The sequence below is a fragment of the Lonchura striata genome, chromosome Z (genome assembly GCF_046129695.1).
Source record: "Lonchura striata isolate bLonStr1 chromosome Z, bLonStr1.mat, whole genome shotgun sequence".
NCBI classification, from domain to species: Eukaryota; Metazoa; Chordata; class Aves; order Passeriformes; family Estrildidae; genus Lonchura; species Lonchura striata.
The window spans coordinates 8,550,853-8,572,733 of NC_134642.1; the positions used below are offsets into that span (position 1 = coordinate 8,550,853).

Below are 21,881 nucleotides of genomic sequence, written 5' to 3' on the forward strand. Positions count from 1 at the left end.
ATGATCTTGTTGTGAGGAGGAAATAAAAGAGCAGTTCAAGTGAAATGTTATTTTCCACTTTCCAAATTGATATTTATATTTTCCACTTTCCAAATTTCTATTCCAATCTTAGACAAAAACTATGGGACAAGTGAGCTTGAGAGTACATATCATCACCATAAGGTAAACACATAATGTAAGGTTTCCAAAATTATTCCGAAGCAAGAATTACAAGCCCAGAAAATTGAGTTAATGATTTTTATATGTAGTGATATGCCATGGTTTTTATCATGTGGTTAAGATTAAGCCATGTTGGTCTCCCAAGACCTAAATTAGATTAAATAATTTTAAAGGCAGATTCCTTCCAGCTCTTGAAATAGTGCCTAAGGCACAATGAAAGATGTTTCAATAACACAAATATACCTGTTCATAATTTAATAGAAAAAAACCCCAGAAGTTATACTTAAATTTGTGTTTCTCAGGTTTATTACACTTTGTCCATTTGGCAATTGTAATCTAATGTGCCTCAGAACAGGATTTCAAAGTTATTATTTGCTCTTTCAGTGTCTGTCCCTGTGAGGCTTTAGAATTGTCTGGATTAGCTTGCACACCTTATGATACACATTCATGAGATTTCTGTGAGTAATTGCTTTAAGGAAGCCTTGTGTGGATGGATATTGAGAAGAGAGAGCATTCAGAAAAAAAAAAAAAGACTTGTATTTGTTTTTAAAAATATTTTTTAATATATTTCCTCCATATGTTCAAAAGGTCTGTACAATCTTTAGTGTAACTAGCTTAATCAGAAAACTTTTGGGAAGAAGTTCTTTTCACAGGAGGAAATTAGCTGACTTGGTCAAGATCTGAAATTAAATTTGTTGTAAAAAGAGAACTGAACACAGCTCAAAAAGTTCTGGACTTCATCTCTAGATTTAGTAACTTTAACTTAATGGATTTAAGGATTTTCTTTGTGAGTTAAAGGAAAAACAAATCCGCAAAGTGTTCTAGTGGTCATACATACCACCACATAATATGACACATTCTTAAGTAAAATACAAGAGTAACAATGTGTACCCAGAAAATGCATAACATAGAAGAGGAAATAAAACAATTTTTGACATGTATAAAATAGTGTGTTCTTCCTCTTTTAAGGCACGAAGACTGTGTGATGACTGCAGAATTTTTTAAGACTCTCTTTTCATAGGGTTTTATAATTCTGTAACTACAGACAATTCTGAAAGCTCACATGAGATTTGTGTTGTAAATATCAAGTCACTTGAGCTCATGCTGCTGAAGATACATTGGCATTAGATGCTCCAGACACTGGCACTGTGAAAATATTCAAAATGATCAATTTGGAGGGCAGGAAAAAACACCATCTACTTTCTCTAAAGTCCAGTCTAGTCAGGGCATAACTTTAAATTTCAAATCAGCTCAGGAATGTTTTCAACCTCTTTATTGCCCAATATTTTACATGAGAGTAAGGGACATGTCCTTCTACACCTCATAAATTTGACATACTGTAGTTTGAAATCTCATTAGCCTTCAGATGCAGCTTACAAACATTAAAGATCTTATGGACATGTTTTGATACTGTTACTCTCAACCAGTGCTATTTTTGCAAGCATGTGTTTTGTATTTGTCCTTTCCATGAACTCTCAATTTTGTTTAGCAGCAATATTAAACTATTTTACTATAAATCTAGGATTTTAACTACTTTGGGGTTCTTGAGATGATTGTTGCATGCTCAGAGAACTTGCAGACATAATTTTGTCCTCTGGAAGTACATTAAATACCCATAAAATATAGTGAAGTGTCTTGTGGAAGAATGTCTGCTATTCTGCAGCAAAATCTTAACCTGTTTATAAGTTGGTGGCATATGGCATTTTAAAAGCCATGTAAAGTTAAAGCTGCAGCTTAACTTGTAAATGCAAACTAAACATCTTATCCTTAGTCCAACGGATGTGTGTACACTACCCAAAAGATTGTGTAATTACCTTCTAGCACTGCTTCATTAATACAAACTATCAGCCTATCTGGTAAGTTTGATGTTGTGTTCTCTCTGCTCTACAAAAATAAAATCCAGTTCCTCCAGGTTTAAAGGAGGCAAAAAGGAAGAAAGTTATTTTTGCATATACCAGATCTAACTTGGAGATTCATAAACTTATGCTGCAATCATTGGTTTGTGTTTCACTAGTATACATATAATGTATTGCTTTTTATGACACATTTTTAAATGAAATCTAAGTTTTATCTTCTTGCTGTTGGTCAGCATTGTTGTCTTGATCATTTAAGAGCCATGTAAATTGGAGAGAATCTCCGCTGTGATCTGGCTAATATGGATACTGGATTGAGTTAATGTGGAATGGCATGAATGAGAAGTCTCGAGAGGTTTTATAATAATAGTCTCCATGTTAGAAAATGCAAACCATCAATGATAAAAAATATCCATACTATCTATCTGCCTCAAGGAAAAATCCATCTGAACTTTGCCCAGAGACAAACCTTAAGGAATATAAATTTGTATATGTTTACTGCAGCAACATTTGGATTTAGCAGTTTTACACAGAAAGATGCTGTCATCCTCCATGCCTGAAGCCTTTGATTTGAGCAATTATGACTCTGAAGGTGCTGACCTCCTCCTCCAAATGCCTGAGACTCTTATGGACTCCAGTGTATTGAGCATCTCCCTCCAGGATTTTGAGGCTCAGAAGGACTCCCTCACTGATGGCTGTGCCCAGGTCTTCAGGCACAGTGCCTGTTCAAATGGTGCCAAAAATCAAAGACTTAATGTTTATAAAAACTGTTGAATGATATTTGATGAGACAGTATAAAAAATTTTCTATCAGCTTTTACAGAAAAAATTGGGACAGATGTATTTTCTCTTTTGTGCAAGGCAAAAGGAGTTTCTCCATAGATAAACTTTTTCCAACTATTTCTGTTTCCTGAGTATATATTTGTCTCATTCTCTGATCTTTCTCCAATGTTTCCAAAAAATAAGACCTTTTTCAGCACTGTAGTCAAGGACTTTACAGATATGTACCGGGGGAGGCAATATTAATTTCCTGAAAAAGTAGTTGTTTTTCAGAACATTCTCTGTTCTGAAATTTTAATACAAAACCTTTCTCCTAACTCCAACTTATTTCCATGGGAAGAATCATATATCATGAAAAATGCAGAGCAAAGTCCAATCTGCATACCCCCTGGGGCTAAGACTTTACCATATGCTCTTTCCTTATGCTCCTGATCCCTCTGGTTCTCAGGGAGAAAATGCTTTTCCAAAGACATCTGCAAGCATTTGTGAAAATAGAGGAGGAGCTTCCACAGTAAAGTGATTCCTATGGGAAACACAGATTTCTGCCTTTTTTAGATAAAAAGCCAACTTGTAACTGAGCAGCCACTGGTCCTACCACTGCCTTTCAGGTAAAAGGTTATCATATGATAACCATTTTGTTTCATTTGTTGACATTATTAGTCTAAGATTTTTGTCAAGATTTGCAGCAAAACCTCTTCTCCGTGGATTAATTATCTTGGCCTCAGAGCCAGACAGAGCAGATGTCATTCACATGAATCATTGCACAGATTAAGATTTGGATTATTTCCCCTCTTTTCAGTGTTTTACAGATTAAATTCCTCACTTAGACATTAGCCCTTGCTACACTGCCATTTATTTCCACCATTCCTGAACATGTCACTATTGGCACGCCATGCTGTGTAAGAAGATGCCAGCCAAATTTGGGTAATGGTTTCTGAAGGCAGTGTCTATTATCAGTTTTGGGCTTTCTGTGGTGAGATAAGTCTGTGTAAATAATTTAGACTGACTGAGGAGTCTCCAATCATGTTTGCTCTGACACCTTATAGGAAAAGGGGGTAGAACCATCTGAGTTTAGGGAATCATGTTTTTCTCTGTTCATCTCTGCTTTTAACATGTTCTCTGCTCTCCTTTTCACCTTTGCAGTACAAGATGGCTTTGCTGTGTGTAACACATGGGGAGGCTCAGTAGCTAGCCATCCTAGAGTTCCCTAAATCACCCAGTTTCCCCTTAATGTTTTTATTTTCCTGAGCAACTTCTCTGCTATGCCATTAATACAACCTTGACAAAGTGTTGCCAAGTAAATCCCATTGTCTCACTACAGGCCTTTTATTTTGGTTCATCAACCTGTCCCACATATTTAAAAAATATTTTGATGCATGTTGACTGACAAAGACAGATTGAATATCATCCAGGCTAAATACCTTTTAGAAAAAAATAAAACCTGTATTTTCTTTCCTTCCTCAGATCCGATTCTTTCTCACAGTTTTCAATACAGTGGATATAGAGTTGGCTAGATGGGAAGAAACAAAACAAGGTATGCAAAATGTGAAATGTCACAAACAGCATAAAACCATGTCCATGTGAGTGTGCATCAATATTGTTATTTTTTCAAATAAAACAAAGAGATCTTAAGAATATGCAACCAATTTGTGTTTATTTTCTAGGGGAAATAATCATGATTGTTACAGTCGCGGGTTTTGTGGGGGTGAAGGTGAAGACACAGCTTTTGTAGTTTCTATTCTGAGCAAAGTCCAAAGGTAAGTGGACTCAGCCAGATATGCCTGAGCTTTTGGCTGGCTGGGTCTTCTCTTTTAACTAGGCTGACTTTGCACAGAGCCACATTGTACTTTTCTGAATGCCGAGGGAAGGCACAGCAAACTCACTCTTGGTGGCAATTTCACTGCAGGGGATATTATCAAAGAACCAGAACATTAGCTCTGCTTACATTTGAGAAATGCACTTTATATATCTGTATGTATAGCATTCTTGACCCTCAGTCTTGGCTCCAAACTTTCCAAAGTGTCCAAAACATATACATAACAGATGTTTCTTTGTTTCACACCAGCCGCTGTAGACACAGCTGATAACTCTCCAGTGGACATGTTTATTGAAACTTCCAGGCAAAATATCTCAATCACCTGGTAAGCATTTTAATTTGGAATCTGCCTTTCTTCTGCACACGATGAAGTTTGCCTATTGCCTCACTCATTCCCACTGGGTTTTTTGTTTGTTTTTTCACCCCTGCCAACCTTGAACTGTGTTTTCATGGAGTTTTCATTTTTTCCCTGGATTGTGAAGCCCAGGCATTTGAACAACTCTTTTTATTTTTTTCCTTTTCACCAAGTGAAATAACAAAAGGGGGAAATGGTGTCCACTTCTGAACAGATCTTTACCACAAATCTTAGGAGTTTGAAACTGATGATTTTCAATACAAGATCAAAAAGCCTTTGGTGTGATGAAGAAGAAGAATTTAACCACATCTTTCTGTAATTTTTCTTTTTTCTTAGACCTCTTTTGTTAACTGATTTATTGAAGTTGAAACTATGGTGGGTTAAAAGCAGTGTCTACTAATCTAAGAACTTTGGCAGACAAAGAATTTGCAGCTCTATTTGTGAAGTTTATATTGCTATGTTTAGAGAACCCCATTCTAAACTCACACCTTAAATATCAGGATTACTTTTCTCTGAAGCAGCAGAGTACACAGCCAAAAGACAGGCACAGGCAAGCAGAGTGAGAGACAGACATGCAGGGAGTTGCCACGGGTGCTTCCCCACTGCACCCACCCAGCTGGGGCATAGCATGGCACAAAGAGTCTTCTCACATTGAAATGACAAAGATGTTTAATTCCTCTATTTTCTCCAGGGAAAATTAGGAGAAATTACTTCCTTTCAGAGCTAGAAATGGCCATGTCACACTCTGAAACAATTAGACTCGCTGCTGAGTGTGCAAAATATTGATAGAACTCCTTTAGCTATTTCTCTTCTAATTGAGTTCATTATCATTCCAATTCCACTCCAGGTGTCACAAAAATAAGGCATGAGTAAACTCAGTAGGGAAATAGTGAATACACATGCATAATTCAGGCAAATTCCCCTCTCTTTAAAGTATGAGAGTATAAAATTTTAAGAAGTCACATACTAAACCAGATCAAATTAAGACTGGAAAACATCTTTTGTTTTTCTTTTTTAGACATCTTTCATTTTTCTCTTTTAGACATCCTGTCCCTATTTCATTAAAATATGCCTCTTGAAAGACTTCACTTTAAAGATAATATTTTTTTACATCTATTTTTTCAAATTCACTCAGCAAGAACGGGTTTCAGGTATCACTCTTTTTCCTACGTGAAATGGCTTTTCCAGCAGTCAAGAACCAGTTCCTACACAAGATAAACATTCTTTTACCTCCCAAAATAATTTGAAAAAGCTTGTACTAGAGAACCTGGGCTTGATTTCCCTTAAGCAGCGCCTTAATGAATGTTTAGAGCTCTTTTGCCCTCAGGCTTTGTCAAGTGTGCACACATTAACACAAATAAGTGCATCTGCACCCTACTGCAGTCCTGCACACAAACTAAAACATCCTCTGCTACGTTTTAAAGCTTCACCAATGTATTGAGACCAAAATGTAGCAGAATTTGTCATTATTCAGAGGGTGGAAGTTGAAAACTGGAATTCAATAGAGGAAGGCTGACATTTGAAAAAATGTTAAAGGTGGTGTTGGTGCTGTTGCAGTTTTCTGGAAGAGGAATGTGATAGTGCCATTTGTTCAGACATATGGCCTTTCTATGTTATTCTTTAAAATTAAGTGCAATATTTAAAAATCAATTCTTAAAATGGAGCTGTGGTATGGATGCCTTAGTTCAGGCATTCTCTCCTTGATTTGAGTGTGCAGAGTTCATGTGTACCCAGCTGTTCTTTCAAAGCAGCTCAGAGGAAAGACACCCTGTCCCCAGAGGTTGTAGCTATGCCATTTCCATCTGACTACTACACCTGAGATATTTTGTTCAACATAAAGTACAAGTGTCCTCGCTCAAGTGAGTAGTCCCAATGTTTGGCCTCAGTTTCACCTTGTCAAGAATGATTGATTGTCAAGGCCATATCAGATCTTGCATCCAAGATACTGATATCTAGGAAAAATCCCTAAATTATACATCCATTGAGAAGGTGTGAGAATAAACTGGTTCCCAACTCATTCTTAAAGTCTTCTTGAGGATATAGAGGGTGATTGGTGAGAGCAAGAACAGACAAAGATGTAATTTGCCTTTCTTATTTTAGTTACTTTAGAGTTCAAGAAATACATTTCTCTTGATAAGAATTTACTATGAGGAGGGTTTTTTCTCTGCATATAAATACTTTTCTTTCAATGCAAGCTGAGCTCCACATGTTTTGTGTCTTAGTGGTTCTACAGCAAAGAATAGGACTAGTTGGAAAGAAAGATTGTTGAAGTTTTCAGCCTACTATTTGATAATCAGGCACCCTCCTGTTATGAAAGGAAGGCACTTTGCTGGTAGTTAAGGATTTAGCTGATGTTATTTCAGCCTTGGATGAAAACTTTCTAAAACTCTATTTACACCCCTCAAATACAGAGAGGTAACTAAACATATTTAGAGAAGGAACAGAAAAAGAAAGAAGCAAATTCTCTTTTCATTATTACTTTTTCATAGCTTCACTCCTTTACAGAACACAAATTCTGTCAAACATTATGCCTCACAAAAATAGGAATAAATTAATGATTCACTGAATTTTTCAAGGGAGAATTAAATATATCCAAACTTTTCTTTATGCAAAAAAAATTTTGGTGAGCTGTCTAACAGGTTCTGATCCCAAATAGGGGGGCATGTTAGGTAAGAGCTGAGCTGCGTGCCTGGAAAGGAGACAGAATGGAATAAAATAATGGTATGAAGCCACTCTTGATCCTTCTCAGTCCAATCTGTCTTGGATATGAGGACAAATGGTTTAGCTCTGTGATCTTGATCTGTCTGAACAACCAGCAGGCCATTTAAAAAAATACTTAACATTGAATCAGTTAATGTTTACATTGCAGAGTTTGTTATCGCTATGTTTAATGCTCCTCAAATATATGATACAATTATTTTGATATACCTGTCACCCATCTTAAAAGGTCTAAGGATAAGACCGAAAGGTTGACCATACACAGAGTTGTCCTGGATCTGTACTAACTAGAAATGTGTGTCTTGTCATCTCCATCCAAGCACTTTTAAATGTGATGTTCTTCTGAGTGGATGGTTTTTCACTGAGCTCCAAGAAGCGTCCATGTTCCCCTATCTGTAGGAGTGACACTGGTGCCAGCAGTATCCAGCTTCTATGAAAATACATTTTCTACACCCTGTGAACTATATTTGCATTCCTGTGAACACAAGAAATTGCCTCTGCAATTGTCTCTCAGAAAATACAGCTCTCTAGTCAAAACAGATGTGGTCCTTCCCCAGGTTTCACAGCATCTGTTTAGAAAACAGGTTCTGACTGTGTGGCTCTGTCTGTGAAAGGAAATGTGGTCACTTTGTAAGAAATGGAGCTGGAAACAGCTTGTGTTGCATGCAAGGTACTTCTCTCTGTGTGCACCCAGGAAAAGGAAGGCAGAACCCCATAAGCTACACCAAGGAGCTGTTTATTCAAAAGGCAACTAGAAAGCCTATAAATTCGTGGCTAACAAAACTGCAAATATCCTGCACATTTATTATAAGAGAAACCATTAAAAAAAAAAAAAGAAAAAAAAAAAAAAGTCAGTATCACCAAAACACATGCTGAAAAGGAGTCCAAGCCATCAGATAAATTGCAATTTTTGCCCTGTATTGGAGAGATTTTCCTCAAGGCTCAGTAATTCCTATAGTCAGCTCTGTTAGAAGGATGGCAAGGAAACAGGTGGGTTAAATGGGAGAAACCATCTCCATTCCCTACAAAGAAATTACACTCTTTCATAAAACCAGGGCTTTCTGGAAGGTCTGTGTATATTCATGTAGAAAGAAAGAACCAAACATAACTACTTGCAGTACTACCATGCATATAATTACAGTTGTGAAAATATGTGAAATGAGACAAAACATTTGCAGGGCTGTTTTCTTTAGAAGGACACTGCATAATAATAACCCTGCCAATCTAGAAAAGGGAAACTTCTGCTCTGAACATGGACATTGCTTTAAAGAAATTTTGTCTGTCCTGTCAAATGAAAAGACATTTAGATTTTTTTATGCTCTCTATCCTAGGTTAACACACAACATGAGGAGTAAAAGATGTGCTTGATTTTTTTTTCTGAAATATATTATTCATCTTTGCTTTATTAACTCTTTGTCTTTTAGTTCAGTAGTTTTCAATATCCTTCCAACATATGAATGCCAGAAATATTCCCAGTGGGAAGACAGACCAACTTCTTCAACACTGATTGTTATAAAGCATTTACAGATTTGCTTTCTTTTGTCACAATTCACTGACCCTTTAAAAGCAGACTCCAGTCCCCCACAGTTTTGCAGTCCACAGGCTGAGAACTCCTGCTCTAGACCTGTTCAGGTTTGATATGTTGTTGACATGTTTATCTGTCAATTATGTTTTTAAGCAGTTGCTGTTCAGAATTAGATCAATATGTGCCAGCACCTCATGATCTGGAGGAGAGGGGACACTTTGGATCATCCCTCAGCATGTCATGTCTGTGGGAGTTCTATTTCTCAGATCACACAAGCACACAGACATACACACATAAGCAGAGAAGACATCATGTTTTTAATCATGAGCAAATATCTGCTGCCTATTTACAAATTTACAAGCTGAATAAGCCATCAGTGTTAAGTGGGTTTTTGCAGAACAAGGAAGAAAGAGAATTTTTGGGGGACAGCAGGACTAAAGCTGCTTTTTAATGAGAACTCTCAGCCTCATCTGCAGTGACCTTCATGGCAGGCCTCCCACAGACTTCAGTCAGGCCAGGGTTTTGCTTTGAAAACTGTGTGCTGGAACATATCTCTTTGCTCAAAGAGTGTTTACAACTTGGAGGAAATGGAAGTTGCCTATTTAATGTAGAAGGCTTTAAAATCCCCAAGCATTTAATTTTCTAATGTTAATTTCCCCACCATAATGCACCTCATTGTAGCCTCAGAACCACGGTTTAACCATGTGTCACCATGACCCTGATTTGCAGAGAGTAACAGGGCTCTGAAATTACACAGAAATGTACTTATTACAGTGCTACAAAACTTTTTATTTAGAGATGCACTCTTTTTCCCCTGGATTAGGGGGAACCATAGTTCAAGGTTGTCCAATGTTAAGACAAACAGAGCAGCAAGCCCATCTCTGCTGTTTTTCAACATGTGGTTACTTTCTGTGCCCTTGAAGGACTCCCTATCCATACCCTTCCTAGACCAGCATTAGCCACATGCTTATGTCTAATGCTTAGGAGATAAGTGGTTTGACTACTATAAGAATTTTGCTTAATCTTCTAAATCATGGAGTTCCACCTGGTGTTAAAGATAAAAAGATTTCATCTTTATAGTTTTTTTAAAAAGATGCCAGATGTTACAAGTTATGCCTACCTTTCTTATTAGAAATGCAACCCACAGATACATTATAAACTTGTAATCTCAATGCCAAAGCAGGTTTGTTATAACCTAATTAGTTTTCAGCAATCATCAAAAAAGTGTGTAATTTCCCATCCAAACTTAAGCAAAATTGACTGCTACTAACATCTTTAAAGCATGAACCTGTCATCCTCCACCAGAATATAAAGAGAAAGGGGGTTTTATTGTTACCAAACAATTATATTTTGATGAAGGGATTTTTAACCAAAAGTGATAATTTCTCCTGTTTTTGAGGGATCCTTTAAAAATGAAATGAAATTTTCATTTTCATTCCTCTCCACTAGGCTTTTTAATGACATGAGTGCCATTATCCCATTTCCTGCTGAGTTTTTCCAAGACTTTAGTACCCGGAATTACTTGCTCCTGTGGAGCAAATAAGTATGCTAAGTAACACAGTACTATTGTTAGTATAATGTTCCAGATGCTCAAGTTAATCAAAAGAGAAGAGAAGGTGGCTTTTAGAGCAAGATTAGTAAATCTTGCTGTTATGTCTAAACCTGTGCATTCCATTAGCACTAAGCAGAACCTCAGCAATAATAATGCTGTAAATTTTCACCTTGGAGTTCCAAAGTGAGGGATTTAAAGGCAAGAAAAAATCACTTGAACAGACCAATTCTTTCATTGTTTTTTATATAGGCATTACTGTTACCGACCATGATTGCAAAGATGAAAAACGTATTTAGCAACATTCTACTAAAAAAAAGGTGAGCTTTACTTCTAGATTGAGCTTGTCTAGCTTCAAATCTGATCTTTAAGCTGATTCTGCAGTACTGCTGCCTTCTAAAGCTTCTACCAAAGACATGTCTTTTCCTTAAACCTGAGAGTTTCACTCACCACACAGTTGCAACATTTTTGTGTTCCTCTCTCACCACAACAAGATCTTCTACTTTCTTAGAACAGAAAAAAAACCTACAAAAATTACTGCTAATTTAGTCACTTTTACATGTTTCCTATATTTAGGAAACACGTTAAAGTGCACATTTTGTACACATTAGGCTACCTTTCCTTTCCTGCACTCAAAGATTGTTCTAGACATGAAAACACTCTTTCCTAGAGCACCATCGTATGATCTTCCAGAGCACTCAGGTATATTCCTGATTTAATTCCTCTCAATAATTTTATTTTATGAAGCTGTTGCAGTGATGCAACATTAAAGAGTTTGAGTCACAATTTTGGCATCTTCATGGGCAGCAGGAATTTGAATTTCTCGAAAGCAGCCAAGAAAGGAATCCACCAAAAAAAATCCTCTATCCATTGAGCTGACATCTGACATCTGCTCCCTTTTGAAACTATATTTTAAGAGGCTATATTTTAAGAGGATGAGCAAATGCTCTGTTCATTTTTCTGAAGCTAACAAATGTGATTTCATAATATTCTAGTCAGAAGTTCATGTAATCTGGGGCTACTTAATGTAGAGGTAACCATGCATTTCTGACAAGGCCTTTTTTTTTAAAGGAGTCTCCCCTCCTCAGATGAATGAATATCAAATACTCTGTGTACCTCAAAGGACAAATCAAGCTGTGACTATCTTATCCTGACAAATCATTGTAATTGCTCAACAGTGAACACTCTCTTTCTCCATCTTCCATGCCTTTTTTCACATGTGCAGCAGTATGGTTTCTTCCAGCTGTGATTCCTCTTCTGTTTCCACTTTTAGAAATCCTGAGAATGGGTCCTCAGGATTAAATATGAAAGGGGGTGGGGGAGGATATCATTCCAATGTGAAGATTGTGGAGATTAAGATGTAATGTAAAAAAACATGTCTTCTAGAAATATGGACTCAGGCATTTAACTATAAGCAGGCCATTTCATAGCTTTTATTGCACTGGGCTTTTGCCAGCAGATAAAAATCACACAGAACATGCAACTTTAACAGCGAGATTTTTCCCTTATTAAAGCAAACTACCAGAGACAGCAGTCACCTCCACTGGTGCTCTGCCTTTGGCCCCCTTCAGAGGTTTAGGCCATTAAATTGGTTCCACATGACAGGACTTGGAATGCTGAAAAATCAATTTAACTTACAATTCTGAAGTTTAGTTTGCCTTTAAGAGTCATATTTCAAAAGTTTGTGGCCCAAGCCCTTTCTCTTCCAGCTTCAAGCAAGGACCATTTAAAGCTAATTTAAACAGTGTAGGAATGTACCTTAAGGTCTGTCTCTGCATACATTTATTTCTCAATATGAATGAATTTAAGAGAAGAAAAACCTATTAAAAAGTATCAAACACTAATATTAATGTATTAATTGCAGAGAACATCAGAAAGAATGAAGATTACCCGATTGCTGTTTATTTGAACAATTTACTATACAATTCAAGAGCTCATTTTCAAGCTTTTCTCTCTCTGATACAAATTACAGATTAATGATTTAGTTACTGACAAATTAGTGGTGTACTGAATGTTGCCTTCTGATATCATTGGCCAGTCTTAGCAAATATTTCAGGATAAAAAAAAAAAAAAATCTTTTTTTGTTTGTTTGTTTATTCCAGCCCCTCTTACACTGAGATCATGCCTAGGTGAAAGATTATATACCAAGATTTAAGTGTGCTTGATATATTTATTCCCAGTGGCCATGGAAGAGCTGTGTTTATTTCTTCACTAATTAATTATTTGTGACCGTTTCACTGAAATGAGGCTTACTCTCCATTTTAAAGCTTGTTTTAGTAAGATTAAAAGCAACATAAGAAGAGATGTATAAATATTTGGATATTCTCCTGTTTTCTAAACTGAATACAAGGCATTTGCTTTTTTTTGAGCCATTTTTTGCAGTATCCAGACTTGATTTATGGCTGGAAGGTTAATATTGTACAAACAATCATTTATTTCAGAAGAAATGTGATCATTACTAAGCTGTTCCATTGGTTAACAAGAACCTCTGCTTTCTTTATCCCAGCTGGATGGAAGTAATTGCCTTAGGCTGCAGGCAAGAGAATGGGAAGTAGGTGAAGCATGTTGAAGATTAACCACACAAAGAAACTGCCTAAACAAAGAAAAGGCTTCAAGAGGAGGAGGAGAAAGTCTCTCAGCCTAGACAGGCATACTGGGAAAGAAACTGGTTGTAGCAGCTTCATATCCATATCCATATCCATAAAAAATGAGGAAGAGAGATACCAGCAATTCCTGTGGGCTGTGCGTGTGCCAGCAAACTGGCTTGCCTGGACTTTCTGATAAGAACGAAAATGCAACTGTGACAGCCCTTGAGTGACACCAGTCATTAACCCAAATGCTGATTTACAGGGTTGTTTAAAGGTGAAGCTCCTCCTTACTTTGGTCTGTTTACAGTCACATTGGAAACCAGAGTCTACTTAATCATGTTAAATTAAATCTCAAAATTAATTCTGCAAAATTAAATTGAAAATTAATTAAATCTGCAAATTAATTTAATCCCTCAGCCACATTCCACAAACCCATATGTCCTAAACACACTAATGTTTTTTTCTCCTGTATTTTATACGGGATTCACCATACTCAACTGAAGAAATTAAAATTTCAAAAAGTTTAAACTTGATCACAACTCACCCTGGCTTTATTTATAGGCAAAGGAGAAAAATATGATGATTTCAGAGAGCCATAGGACAGAATAATGGAATAGCCTGGGCTGGAAGTGACCTTAAAGACCCTGTTGTTCCAACCCTCCTATCATGGGCACAGACACATTTAATGTTGCTCAGAGCACCATCCAATCTGGCCTTGAACACTCTCTGGGATGGCACATCCATAACTTCTTTGGGCAACCTGTGCCAGTGCCTTACCACCCTCACAGTAAAATAAAGTTTCTTCCTGAATAGAGAATTTCTTCCTGAAGTAGAAAATTTGTCTTAGCCATCTGTCTTAGAAACAGATGAACTCTCTTGAAGATGCTCACTTCTTTGCATTGTCTGTAAGACTATTTGTGATAGTACAGGCTCCAAAGCTGAACCTTGAAGCATGTAACTGAGGAGAGAAGACACGCTGGGATGCAATCAGGTATTTCAATTTCTGCTGGAGAAAAGTCTGTCCTTTACACTTCCAGGAGAATAGCAGTGTCACCACAACAGTGTGTTTCCAGCTGGCAGTCTTAATTAAGAATCACAGGAGTGCTCCCTATTATTGTTTTTCCCATGAAAAGCCTCTGATGCCTCGGCTAAAGCTCACTGCCAGTGATACCCAGTCAACCTGAAATCATGGAGCACCATGTGGCACAAAATGTCCACCAGCAGACACAAGGAGACACTTTTGGAAGTTCTCTTGGTGGAGACAAACCTTTGGAAGTCCTCCAGTGAACATCTCCTTGTTCTCTAAAGAAGGACACTGCATGCCAGAGACATGCAGTCATGTTCCTTGAATTTGGTTATTATTGATTCAATCACTGCCCTTCAATCACTAGCTACAGGATAGCTCTTGATTTGAAAAATCCTTACTTATTCCAAAATTAGGAGCCACCATTAATTTTTAAAAAAATATTCCTGTTTTTACATAGCTTCCAGCTGTAAAGCATGATTGCTTACAAAGCAATTCAGCACTGATGGACAAATAAGGCTAGTTTAAATGTAATCATTCCTTTATTATTATAAAATAAATATGATCTAAGCTAGAATATGAGTAAGAGTGATAGTATAACACTTCATTAGCAACCAAATGAACTAAATTTTACATATATTTCTCAGCTGCAACAATAAAAATTTTCACAGACAAGTAATGCAGATTTTTCGAAGTTAGGCTAAAAGTAGCAAAGAGTTTAAGAAGAGTTTTGTTACTTTTAATCAATTGTTAAAAACAACAAAGCTCTATCACATCTATGTTAAGAAGAAAAAAAAATATGAACAAAATAGTAGTTCTACTTAAATCCTACAAATGCTATGAGTCTGTTCATGGACTTTATCTCTAGATCAGGCCATCATTAAATGCTTGGCCATATGTGCTATCACACACCCTTGACTTCTGATCTTATCTCTGTTTTGATGACTTCTGTGATATAACTGGACCGGACCCATCTTCCCTGAGACTTTATTTTATGCACCAAGAGACACTGGATTTAGTCTATCTGTCTAACCGGGCTGTCATCTGGATGCCACATTACAAGGAAGAATTTTTGGAAGTTTTGCCACAGAGTAGGCACATATCAAAGTTATATAATCTGGGGGTTTTCAGTGATCCTTATGACACAACATTCCACTGAGAGTGAGCACTCTGAGATAAACTCTGGTCTTTCCAGGGTGAATGACAAATACGTTCATAACAATGGGATCAGAAACATGTACCTGGATTCATTCCCCTAGGAAGAAGCTGGTTGGATAATGTTATACCACTAAATACCTAATGTGTCAGTGAAATGTTTTTTGCGCTCAGCCCTTGTAGTTGTATGAGTTTTTCTTGTGCTTGTTTAAAAATGTGGTTTGGAAGTGTCTATTATCAACATTTCAAAACAAGGTTTACTATCTTCCTCTAAAAACTGCATTACCTGAATAATCTCTTTTTATACAATGGGTAAACTCTGTCAAAGCATCTAACATCTTTCTCCTCTTTTCTTGCTGAATACACATTTCTGACTTTTATTCAGGAAAGAGCTAAGGCAAATGTGAGCAGCCAGCTGACTTTTTATTAGATCAACACAGCACATTACCTCATGAGCTTTTCAGAGTGCAAATATCTCAAACATTTGAGCAAATGAATGAAATCACAAATCTAGCTACCCAATAGCAATACAAGTTGATATGATTTATAAATATTGGCTTCTACCATTCAGGAACACCAAAGGTGTATCCAGTACACAGTCACTGCTAGGAGTATCAGGAAAGTTGATTTATCTGTCAGAGGTGATTATGTTACTTTTGAGAGCCAGCACTCATTTTCTTTTTTAATAATTGTCATAGGTCTTAATATTAAGTGTACATATTACACCCTCAAACTTTTGCTTTCATTTTCAAAGACATGAAAACTATTGGCATGTCTTTCCAGTCTCACAGTGATCTTCATTTTCTTGTTCTCTTTTAGCTCTCTAATAAACTGTAGATTAATCTCTTTGCAGAGCCAAAAAATCCTATTTATCTGTGGACTATCACATAAATGCTGAAGTGATTTTGATTCATAATCTCCAAAATGTAAGATCTGAGTGCCTAAAAATTCTTCCTTTCTTAAATGGCTTGTGCCTAATTATGCAGTTCTCCAGGGATTTGTCTGTATCTCAGTGATGCCTACCAGTTGTAGAAGAACTGTTCTATGGCCTACTTTTTTTCTAGTTCTCCATAGCTATGAGGCTTCTCATTCCTGCCACAGTGATGTTTTAAAAAGTAAAATCTGTTTCTGTTGTGCATTTTCTTGCTGCGTGCCTTTATTCCTGTTTGGAATTACCCAGGAAAGATGGCATGTTTTTGATTTTGATTTAAGGACATACAATATCTATTGCATCATTGTTTTGCCTGGGGCATTCAAAGAGCCCTGGCAGATGAGTGCATGCGTGCTTCTGACTCTTGGATGTGTGGAGAGCCATTTGAACAGCTACAGCCAGCTCTATTGTGCTCAGAGCAAACTCTGTGAAGTTCCTTTCAGCTACATGTCACTTCCAGTTTGTGTTGTCTGAAATTTTAACAATGATAGATGCCACTAGGTTCTTTTCAAAATTCTTGCTCAATCAGAAGCTGATATCCAAGCATGGCTGCACACAGTTTTTTTAAGAATAATGACTTTTTCAATAAGTGTAAAACAATTTTCATAGACACATCCAGGTCATATTTGGACATTCAGAACTTTTACTCTACGCTGTGTATTTATCACTATTATTCACCTGTGTGGAAAAAAGAGTGATCTAGACAAACCTGCCACATGAAGAAGATGCAAATGAGAGTTGCCCAGTGCTTTTTTTACAGAGAAAAATACTGTTCTGTTTCATATCACTGTCAGTTTGATGGCTCTTTACAAAGACTGGGACTGCTTGTTTTAACAGAGAAGCTGTCTAACTATTCTGCAATAACTCCCCCATGTGGGCATTTAATTTTACTCTCTATTTCATTTTCAGAACAGGAAGGTTGACTCAAATACTAGTCTTTCTTTCATTTATTGTGGCCACACACAAATTTTTCTGGCACACTTACAATGTGTAGAAATCTTGGTTAGTCTTCCTGTGCAAAAAAATTCAGAGCATGTTATCTGTGCTAAGCTCACTTTGAGCAAGCTGTTTGGAAGGGAGATTTCAGTAGGGTAAGAATGAGCATTATTGGCTGCACTAGAACAAAAAGGCTAAAAAGTAATCTTTTGCTCTGATTTAATTTGCCTGTGATACCTCTGGAGCTCCAGTTGACAAGACCAGCTTCACCTCAGTTTATTTACTGAAGTTAGGCAAAGCTGTTTACTGTCAAAGCTCCAAGCATGTCAAAGCTCCTAAACCAGCTCTTTGTAGCACTGTCAAAGCTGACACCTCTGCCTTGCTCATGCTGCCAGCATTCCTCATAACCATGGAGCAAACTGGCAGTGCAAACTACTTGTATGGCACTTAAAACTGAACCCTCCAAAACTGTCTAGTCAGAACAGCTATGAAACTTTGTACCAAAATCTTAAAGCAGTTAATTAATAGTTTCTAAACAGCTCAGTCATTGTAATGTAGTTAATTAATAACCTCTAAGCGGCTCAGTCACAGTAATTCTGATTGCTTTCCTACTTCTTATGTAGAAATAAAAATTGTCATCTAATTACCTAATAGAATTTGTGACATAAACAAACACTGATAAACACTGATTTTTTGCTTCACTTTAACAAAGACTACAATCTAAGTCTATTAATTGACTGATAACCAGAGTATGAAAGACTATGCCATGTTTCTGTTCCACTAGGTTGTATTGCACAGCATCCCAGACAGGTTTTAAGTGGGGACAAAATGTACGTTGGCATGAAGAGGTAAAGTGATCCTCCAGTTTGTTTCCCTGTCTGAGATGGTTGATTAACAATGGGCTAGAGGTAGACAGGAGAGAGGTCATTTTCAGGCTGAGTAAACAGAGCAATTTCTCACCCAGAAATCTCCTCTGTGGCAGCTGTCTGAGCCATTGGGAACTTGTGCTTCATATAACCAGAAAGAAAATTGTGAAACAGCTCTTCTTGTCTTGTCTCTTTAACTTATTTAATCTGGGACCTAAGGAACCAAAGAGACAATAATGGAGGCAGTTTACATCCTCTTTTCAGATGGACTAGTTCCAGGAAATCCTGTCACTTTTTTTGATGTAATTCCAGACCGTATACAAATGTCAATCACTTATGTCTGCTGTTCAGGAGAAAAAAAATTGAGCCACCAGCCCCCATATCTTGGCTTCTCTAATCATTGTCCAAACTTATTTGCTCTTGGTTGTGTCTAGATTACTTGTTGAAAATGCATATATTTTAAAACTTTCAATTAAATACATATATATATATATGTATTATTACCATCTATCAATATGCATCTTGCCTAACACAATTTTATTTAACTTTTCTAAAGGTTCAGCTTCTTTAAAATTAAATGGGTCCTTCATAAATCCTTGTTGAAGCAAATTCAATCTTTTTTCAGAAATGTTGAAAATGGAAGTTCCCTACTTATTAAGATTTTATTAATTTGGTAAATCAAGGGTAAGCATTTTTCATTCTTCACAGAGTAACTACTCTAATGCATTTACACTTATTCCAGCACTTGAATTTTCAAGTAAGTTTATGAAAATGTTGGAGCTCCCCTTGCAGGTACTGAGTGTCTGAAATATCAAACTGAATGTTAGGTCCAGCCCCCTGTGTTTAGCTGATCAGTGATGTAAAGAAATCTGGCTGAGGCAAAAAAGTCCTAATTTCTTAATTAAAAGATGCATACAGAAGATCTCCTTTCATCTGGGCTGGCAGTATACTGCCACTGGTTGAAGGATAAGCATCCTTGAAGTTCTTATTGTAAATTTCAGCAGTATCGCTGTTTTTCAAATGATAGCAGAACTACTAAGTACACCTGAATAATCACTTATCAATTCCTATTATTAAATAAATAATATCCATTGCATCTTTATATAATTTGTTCTTTAAGAGTATTGAAAAATCACCAAAAAAAATTAGGGAATTCTTTGTTATAGAAGTGAAATAACAGCCTAACAATGCTGATTTTGTGAATATGTTGAAGCTGGTGGGATATATGTATTTACACTTGTCACTTTAGCAGACAAAAAAGTTTCAGAGGTGAAGCTGCTTAAGTGTCTTTGGAGTCAGTGAAGAGATGAATGCCTTTGTAGCCTAAATTGAGAACCCTGTACACAAACATCTGTACATCCCCCAAACTTTTTACTTTGCATTGTATTGATGGGTCTGGTTTTGCACCAGCAGGAAGATACTTTTAAATTAGGTCCCTCATTTCTCACATTAGACTCATTATTTTTCAACTGCAGTCTGAATTTTCTTCTCCTAACATTTGAAATTATTTGGCCTAGTAAGGCTTTTAACTGCTTCTTATATTTTGACATGATCTTGGTAGAAATACTTATTGTGTGTCCTTATCTTTACTTGTATTTTACCCATAGTGGTGGGCTTCATACTGACAGTTATACTATTGGACTTTCTCGATCTTTCTAAGTCTTGCTAGGTTCACAGCATCCCAGAAAATTCTGGGTTTGAAGGGAATCAGAAGAACCATCAAATCCAACTCTTAAGTGAATGGCCCATACAAGGATTGAACCCACTGCCTTGGTGTTACTAGCACGAAGCTCCAACCAAACTGGGCTAATTATTATATATATATATATATATATATATATATATATATATATATATATATATACATATATATATATATATATATATATATATATATATATATATATATATATATACATATATATATATATATATATATATATATATATACATATCTCCAAGTTTTGTTTGTGCTAGTACCAGTCTTAAAAAAATCTCTCATTCAGGAACAGACGGGAAAGTCTAAAGGAGCTCTTCTTGCTGCCTAACAAATTCTCTCCCTCTTTAAATATCCAAAGTTTTCTGGTGTGAAGGCCACCCATATCCTGGGGTGCATCAGGCACAGCATCACCAGCTGGGATGGAGATGGTCCTGCTCTGCTTTGCACTGGGATGGCCTCTTCTTGAGTGGTGGAGGCAGTTTTGGGTGGTATAATATAAAAAAGATATTAAGCTATTAGAGAGTGTTCAAAGGAGGGCAACAAGGACAAGGAAAGTAGGGGAAGCCTCACAAGGACCAGTGGAGGTCATTTGGTCTGCTCAGCCTCGGGGAGACTGAGGACAGACCTCACTGCAGTCTGATTTCCTCATGATGGGAAGAGGAGGGGTAGACACTGATCTCTTCTCTTGGTGACAGTGACAGGGCCCAAAGGAATGGCCTGAGGGAGGTTGGTCTCCCCTGTGTCAGGTGAGGTTTAGGTTGGATATTAGACAAAGATTCTTCCCTCAGAGGGTGTCTGGGCACTGGAACAGGATCTTCAGGGAAGTGGTCACAGCACCAGCCTGGCAGAGATCAAGAAGTGCTTGGATAATGTTCTCAGGCACATGGTGTGATTCCTGAGCTGTTCTGCACAGGCCCAAGGGTTGAATTTGATGATCCTAATGGGTCTCTTCCCTCTCAGAATATTCTGTGGGTCTATGAAGTTGCATTTGTCCCTTTCATATTGAGCTACATAAAAAGATTGGTGTCCATAGACAGAGAAAGATAGAGGTCAGTGTGTTAATTAAGAAAGCAAAGATAACCCCTGAGTTTAACCATACTTCTGGGCATAATCAGCATCACAAAAGGAGGCAATATAACTAGCATCCTTTGATAGCTGTCTTTTAGTTCCCTATTTAAATAACCAAGTAACAATGCATCTGTATTATCTGATGGAGGTTTTATCACATGTGCAGATATCGTCCCTGGGATCCACAGATGTTTTAATTGATCTTTTGCCTCACATGTTTGTGCTGAAAATACATAGGCAAATGTTTTAGTTATGCTATCCAGAAGTGTATACCACTACACCTCCCATATTACAGAAAGATAAAATATTTGGAAGAGAGTGACACGATTAAAAGTTTGGGAGAATGATAGATTTCTTAGAACAGTGAATTAGAAAATAAGAGGGGCATTATTTTGTCCTGCTTCCTCTGCTGTGAGCATGATACAGAACAAGACACCAGCTTTCTGTTTCCAAATTATGGGAATGTTAGTTCCTTTGTTACAGTTTGACTGCCAAAGCAAGGTAAAACCAGACACTTTTGTCTTTTTAGTATAATTTTTCCCAGTAATTTTATTTATCCATGCAGTGTCATCCATGAGCAACCCAGTAGGATTCAGGCTTTAAACTCAGAGGTTAATATCCCAAACATTTTTCTGCTCCATTTAGTAACACAGACTGCCAAATTTTACCCAATTACCTCTGAACCTATATTGTAACTTATTAATGGAGCTTGTTTTTCCTTCTACCTGGTGTAATGTTTGAAAAGACAGAAGCTGTGGATGGCAATATTAATGCCAACTAAATACTGTTACATGTGCCTGTTTTACAGCTAAAGCAAACAGCCAGAACTTGTTTAATAG

The 21,881-nt window shown here is 36.9% G+C and overlaps 1 long non-coding RNA gene across 1 annotated transcript; it reads left to right on the forward strand.

The window, feature by feature from the left end:
• The first annotated feature begins 4,276 nt into the window (after window positions 1-4,276).
• Window positions 4,277-4,914, forward strand: LOC110470640 (uncharacterized). The gene is made up of 3 exons (XR_002465465.1): window positions 4,277-4,325; window positions 4,456-4,548; window positions 4,857-4,914. It is a non-coding gene; the product is annotated as an uncharacterized LOC110470640 (long non-coding RNA).
• The last annotated feature ends 16,967 nt before the right edge of the window (window positions 4,915-21,881 follow it).